This window comes from Corella eumyota, chromosome 1 (genome assembly GCF_963082875.1).
Source record: "Corella eumyota chromosome 1, kaCorEumy4.1, whole genome shotgun sequence".
Taxonomy (NCBI): domain Eukaryota; kingdom Metazoa; phylum Chordata; class Ascidiacea; order Phlebobranchia; family Corellidae; genus Corella; species Corella eumyota.
In genome coordinates this window covers 1,745,084-1,752,943 of record NC_137490.1, presented here as the reverse complement: position 1 = coordinate 1,752,943, position 7,860 = coordinate 1,745,084, and positions in this window count along the sequence as shown.

Below are 7,860 nucleotides of genomic sequence, written 5' to 3'. Positions count from 1 at the left end.
GCAAAAATATCAAAACATTGTTATTTTTTTTTATAATTTTGTTTATATTCTTGATTTTACCACGATTATAAATCTTGATATTATTTTAGAAAAACCTGAGTTCACCGATTACGTACAAGCAGAGACTGATGACGTCACTCATAGATTTATTCAAAATGATTCAACACAAATACAATCTGGAAATCACGTGATCCATCAGCATAGGTAACCTATTTGTTACTTGTAAAAAAAAGTATTAAAATTTTGAAACTTAAAATTAATCATCTAAAAAATTTTTTTTTGTTATTGCCAGGTTAATTTTTTTTAATGTTTTTTAAAACTTTTATTTAATGTTCAAAATTTCTAAAAAAATCAAATGGCTTGTTTATGTTAAACAAGTTTCTGTTAAGCTTGTTTATATTCAAATTTATATTCAATATCAAATATTGTAAGTTTATCATCAGGGCTTTATAAGTTTACCATATCATATGCTACAAATATATAATTCTGTTTAGAACTGAATATCTTCCGAAACCTATCTTAGCCCGGATCGTACAGAAAGTTCGAGACAGTATGTTGTTTAATTTCCTCGTTTCAAATGAGCATAAACTAAGTACTTGTGAGGGTCCCTACTTAGCACAGGTATGCGCTGTGATTTCTTGCTTTGATAGTTGAACTTGTATGTAAATAATAGAAGTAAATTTAATAGCTGATGAAGTCGTAGCACAAATATAAAATAAAAACAAGTTTTAAATTCTACTTTTGGTTGATTATGAATAACCCGATTTGGTAAATTGAAATTGATTGTCTTAAATGCATATATCAGGTTATTTGTGTTAAATTGTAAACCCTGGCAGCCTATGGCCTTACTGTGTAAAGCGATATAAGTATTTTAACCAAGTTTTTTAAAATGTTAAAACATAAGCCCCATGAATTTTTTTAATATCCAAATACTGGCACAACTGGGCTATGATACAAACTTTTATAATAAACTACTATATTTAATGTAAATTTAGACTCTTCAACATCCAAACTTTACCGATGAACCCAGCTCTCGCGATCCTCATCTAGCGGTGAGTGTTTACAACAAAATAAATCATCGTAACCCGGCTTCAGTGAGTTCAATCACAGGAAAAGTTCGATCAACTTTGTGGGTTCCACCCCAACCATTTGAGGTAAACATTTTTTCAAATTTTAATTTAAATTTAAAAAAGATAAAAAGGTTATTTGTAACAAAGTTAAAAGACTTTCTTAATCAATCGAAACACCGATCCCCACTGCTCTTATTCTGTAACCCCCCTTAAGTAAGGGATATAAAAAAATGTAAACTCCTTCTATATCAATACTTAATCAGCAGCTTAAAATTTTAAGGCAATTATAATCTATAATATCCCAAACTGTTGAAGTTAACTCGAAACTAGGTCGGTGTAACTGATAATTACTCTATGTTTAAGAAGAGCCACTTTCCGACATCGATGATAATAAATATAATAAATAACAAATGTGTATCGTTAAGATTGTTCAATGAATTTTTTTTACTTAAGTTTCTACATAAAAACCAGATTTAACAAGTTTTAAAAAAATACTTTTAACATTTAGATCCAGCGAAGTAAAGTTACATTAACCAAACCGAAAACCCCCTTCTCCGAGACTAGAGATATCCGAATAAAATCTTTAACTGAGGATAATATTTTGGAAGTTGAAAAATTGCAAAGAAGAAATTTGGACACCTTGCGTCGGGTATAATAATTATACTATAAATAAAACTCTTGAAAAGAAATTATTACTACAACGCACCATTCACCTAATTATTTTATATTTGGTTGTATAGTCTAGATTTGTGTTATATAATTACTACTTACAATTAAGCTCTTTTAAGAGGCCTAAATAATTCTAAATTTGGCGTTAATGCTATATCTTTTAAGCTTTACAAATCAGATCTGGTATGGGCACTTTGCTTAGCCTTGGGTTTGTTCCCCACTGTTCTCATGCTGTAGCGCCCTTAAGTAAACATTCTAAACGGTACAAACTCCTGCTGGGTCAATACTTAATCAGCAGCCTGATTAGCGAGCAATTTTAATCTATAATATCCCAAACTGCCAAAGACAACTTGAGACTGGGTCAGGGTAACAAATGTTACTCCATGTATAGGTCGAAAAGTCGACTTTTTCATATCAAGGATAAATAAATATAAAAAAATAACAACAACAATCATACTTTTATCTTACTCGAATTTTTAGACTCACCGACTTAAAGAATTTGGGAAACACTGGGAGGTGATGATACGAAGTCCCCGTGGTTCGATCGTGAGTGAAATCACCAACGACTCTGAGATTGATTTCTCGACCTTGGTTCAACCTGAACCAAAACCCAAACCAACTAAAGGTCGTTAGAACTTTAAATATATTTAAAAATGTAAAAAAATATATATATTTATCCTCGATGTGGGAAAGTCGAATGCACGACCTAAACATAGAGTAACATAAGTTATTCCGACCCAGTCTCAAGTTGACTTTGATAGTTTAAGATATTATAGATTATAATTGCCCAATAATTAAGCTGCTAATTAAGGCTCAGCAGAAGTTCATACTTTTTTTAGCGCCATACTCAAGTGCGCTAGAGCAGGAGAGGCGTAGGGATCGAACCCGGGACCTTGTGTAATAACACAAAATGTTCTGACCACCACACCACGCTGTTGGAATGTATGTGTGTTAGGTTATTTAGGGTTAAATTGTCATGAACCAGAAAAAATTCCAACAATTTTTGTTATTACGTCACAGACAAACGATCGCGACGAAGCCAACAACGTGAGAAAATGAAATCTTTAAAACAAGGAAGACCAACTTCTGCAAGCTCGACCGTTTCTCTTCTCTCCGTTCCGGTTAATAACTTTGTGACGTCGCCGGACATGACGTCATCAGGTGCTCTTTTTTTGTTGTAAAATATTACTTCGGTGTAGATTTAATTTAACATACATAAATATTAAAGATGGCGCTATTTAAACTTATAAAGTTGATTAATTTTTAAAGAAATTTATGTAAAAGTTTGTAAAGAGTGGTATAACGGTCATGGCATCGGACTCCGAACCGAAAGATTTCGGGTTCGAGCCGCACCAATGCCACAGTATTCGTCCTTAAGCTCGGCGTTTACGGATAGCTCAAACACGTCACAATAGCACACCCCACCCAACAAAAATTTAAAACTTATCACCTTAAGGTGATACGAAAAAGCAAGAAATTAATGTAGTAATGACATTTACTAAGTGTTAGCAAAGTATTAAAATATATTTTTATTTATTTTAGACGCTCCGGTTGAGAAAGAAAATATGCCATATATCGAAAGGTAATTGTTAGGCAAATATAAATTCCATTTTTTTATTTACTGGATATGGTTAAATATTAATAAATTAATTTTAATTTTTATATAGAAACGACAAAGATAATTTAAAAGCAAACGAAATTGAGCAGAATTTTGATGAAGAAGAAACTAGAAAAACGAAAGAAAATGTCTTAGAGGTATTTTTAAAGACTTTAAATTAAGTTGACATAACAAATAGCAACCAAATTAAATATTTTGCTTGTTTAAATCTGTACAAGAAGACATTTAAAATTAGTGTTTAAGCATTTGCAATTGGTTAACATTAAAAATTTAAATTTTTTTTTTATCATTGCATAGTATTGCAAGTTCTAAAGATATATCATTTACTAAGTTTTGTTGAAATTTGCATTCTAAAATTTTTTTAAACTTCATTCACAGAGTAAATCTGTTAGTATTATAATCGAACAAGTTCAAAATGTTGGGAAACAGGAAAACGAAAATTTAGAGAATTTGTCAACCAGATATGGAACAGCATTTGGACCTAAACTAGCGGTTGGTTGAACCATTTTAAATTTTTATCTTGTGGTTAAAAAGAAATTTTTAATGGATTTTATTGGATTTTAGTAAAACTTATTTGAAAATAAGAATATTCTTCAAGTTTTAAAGTTTTTTTTAGGCTAATTTTTCTCTGCAATTAAAAAAAACAGAAAAATACATTTCTTATGGTCCAAATTTTTATATTTAAAACAAATCATTTTTATTCAAAAATTCAATTTTTAAAATCTTTTGTTTTCAGAGTTCAAGCCATAATAGTTTAATGACAGCCAAGCAATTAGGAAAGTTAAGAGACAACCCTCAAACATTAATTGCTGATAATATTAAGTTAGAAAGGGTAAGTAAAGCTTGTTTTTCATTTTTTGTTAACCTAAAAATATAAACTTTAATGCAATAGGTTCGTTTTTTTATAAAAACGATTTAATTGGTTGACATACTAAGTAAAGTCGACGTAAATTAAAGATTTTTTGTTGTTTTTTAATTACCGTTTGAAAGACAATATAATACGATATTTTTTAAGGAAATATTATGTCACAGTATAATATTACAAAATCAAGGCAATGTTTATATTACATTTAACGTTTTAAAAACAACCAATTGGATGTAAATTAACGAAACTTGATTATTTTTTCCAGATTACCTCAAAATCGGAAAACAATATTTCTTATGAGCCAGAACATAGAAAGGTTGATGAAATATTGGAAAAAATGTTTAGGAAAAATCAAAATAAACCAAAACAATTTCTACCAAGGTAAATCTATAATTTCTTAAATAATTCCAGTCCAGAGCAAATTTAAAATTTTATAATTTTGAATTGATAATGATAGAAAATTTAACTATATATTGTATATTTTGGTCAAAAAAACTTTTTAGTATTTTTTAAATAATTGTTGTTTTTTTAAAAAAAAGTTTAATGTGATGACTTATATCTTATTTTACCTAAGGTTCGTGTTCTGCCTATAGTAAGGCCCTTATCAGCAAAACAAAGATAAAAAAAATCAAAACATTGAGTAGCAAAGTTAAAGTTGTTGTCGTTTTATATTGAGAGACCATCATTTAAGCTTAGCTTAATGATATTGGTTTATATGTTTTAAATATTGTTTAACTTAGAACGAGGGAGGCAAGTATTTCAAGTGATGAAAGTGAAATACCTGAAGCTACAAATAACGATCTTGGTGATTTACTGAAACAATATTGTATCATAAGGTAATGTTTTGATTATATTAATTTTACAAACAAGATATTTAGTTTAAACTTAAAAGTTAAATCAACTATAACTTACCCATAGCTTGAAAATTTAATTTATACGTTAACTATGTTTATTATTCGGCTGTTAAAATCAATATTATGCATTTAAAACTGTTTTGTAGACATAGTTAAAAAATGTAATTTGTAAGGCTTTGTAAATCTAGAATTAAAAAACAATAATAATTTCTTTTATATCACCTTATGCTGATAGGTTTTGTACTTTATTTAAAAAGGATTTTTAGTAAAGTGTTTGAAGCTATTTGAAAATGCTGGGCTTAAACGCACTTAGTGGGACATTGGTGCGGCTCGAACCGCTAACCTTTCGGCCAGTAACACAAAGCCATTATCAGTCTATATATATAACCATAGGTGGGCACAGTTAACCGAGAAAATAACTGCCCCAAAAACAGCGGTCAGATGGTAGTTGCATACATCGTTTAAAATTAAACGATTAAACCCAATAAACGGCAAAATAAAACATACATACTTTATATTACCATGGTAAACTTGTAAAAATATTAAATTAACGGACTTAATTTAACGGAAGCACAATTTAACGAAATTTAGCAGGTCCGTTAACGATTTTTAAAGTTAACTTAAAAGTTAAATTTTACCGAAAAATTTAACTTCGTTAATTAACGATTAACGCATTAACAGTTTAGTGCCCACCTTTATATATAACCAATAGTCATTTCTTTATATTTGACTTTTTTTTTAAAGGTTTTTTTATATATTTACAGAGAAGAAAGAATACCTCTATATCGACGAATATTTGATAAATATTTACTAGTTAAAAGCATTCGTGAAAAAGAAAGTGATTTAAAACGAAAAAGGGAAAACAGGAATATTGAAGGTAAGAGAATTTATATTTAAATAACCTTTTTGCTTTTCAACTATAATATTACATTCTACAGTAAAATTTAATACATTTAAATCCATGTTACAATATTTTTCTGATATATATTTTTGAAAAGAGTTATTTTAAAAGGGGGGCTCTTATCCAGGGGGTTTACTGTTAATAAAAAATATTTATCTAAATATTTAAAAGTTTTAAGATAATAACTTTTTGTTTTTTATAAAGATGAGTTTAATTTTAACAATGAAAACACTGAAACACCAGAACAATTGTTGGTAAAGAATCGATTTATTGTTGGAAGAATAAAGGAAAATGTCGAAGAAATACAACAAGAAATATCAAATGTTAAAAGTAAGTCTCCTATAATTATTGTTTTTTTTTATTTTCTGTAATAAATAAAGTTTAATTTTCTTTTTAAATTTAATTAAAGTGCGTAATTTTTTTATATTTATTTACATTTTTAATAACATTTTTTTCATAATTTTCTTTTTAAATAAGTTTTATTTAATTTTTTTTAACAAAGTCTAAATTAATTTTAAAATTACAAAAAAATTCACCTTTCAGGTGGAAGCATAATAAATTAAGTTTTGTTAATATTTCAGGTGATATTAACAGTATGGTTGTGGTTATCGCAAGACAAAAATATTCAAAATTTTTTGACCAAATAAAAGAAAAGAAAAACCACCCGAACCCTAAAAAACCTTTATTTGGAATAAAACGGCTGACTACTGATGACGTCACACAATCAAAAAATAAAGGTTAATTTCAGTTTTAGCTTTTTAACAAAAATTTTAAAAAATCAAAAAATCGATATTACAATAAAAAAAATTTTAAAAAAAGTTATGTTAAAAGGGGTATGGTATATATTTATTAAACTTAAACCCAAAATTTTATATTTATTGTAATTTTTAGGCTTTTGTACTTGACATCAGTATTGTCTTAATTAAGAATTAAAAATTTGCTAAAATTACATTTTAAATTTCAGAATTAAGAGACGACGAAGTGTTAAAACTTCTCACTGCGCAAATGCGAAATAATTGTGAAGCCGACGTAGAAATACGCGACCGCAAGGTGATGCTCGTGCATCTTCGCGACAAAGTAAAACGACTTAAAAGCAGACAAAGGAGAATAAAAGGTGGGTTTAGGTGGTGGCGTGGTTTTATTTTTTTATTAAAAATATTTGTTTGATAAAAAATGCGAATCGCATTTTAGGCACCTATTTTGCATATAATTTGGCTTTCAAATTTTTAAATTTTAATTTTGTAATATAGACATTGATTTTAAAAAGAAATCTTGTATTTGCCCGTTTTTGTTTAAATAGCCCCATATGTTAAACATAATCTAACAAATATAAGGTGTTGTTTAACAACGGCATATAATATGTTTAACATTAGTCAATAAATATGTTAAAAAATCTTTTAAAATAGGTAATATATATTTTTACTTTTATTTATTAGAAACTTGCAAACAAATTGAAAAACAACTCGAAACTGAAAACGTTAAAAAATTTTTAAATCGTCGAAGGGAATATTCGTTCACGAGAAAACAAAGTTTTTTGTATCGGGTAAGGCAACGTCATTATTAGAGATAAACAAATTCTTACTTTGCACTTTTAATGGGAGTAAAATATTATGATTGACGAAGACTATAAGATGTTCGTGTGAAAATAAAGATTATTTTTAACAATAAAATCATAACAATATTTGTTTTTACCAGTAATAAAACAAGTGTTTACCGGTTTAAATTTTCTAAACATAATGTATATTTTTTAACTAGCAAATATATAATAAAGTTAAAACAACAAATAATATAACAGCGACGAAAAAAAAACAACAACTATTTTAGAGCTAATTTATAAATTTAAATACCAATGTCACTAAACCCCCTAATATTAAATCAGATTG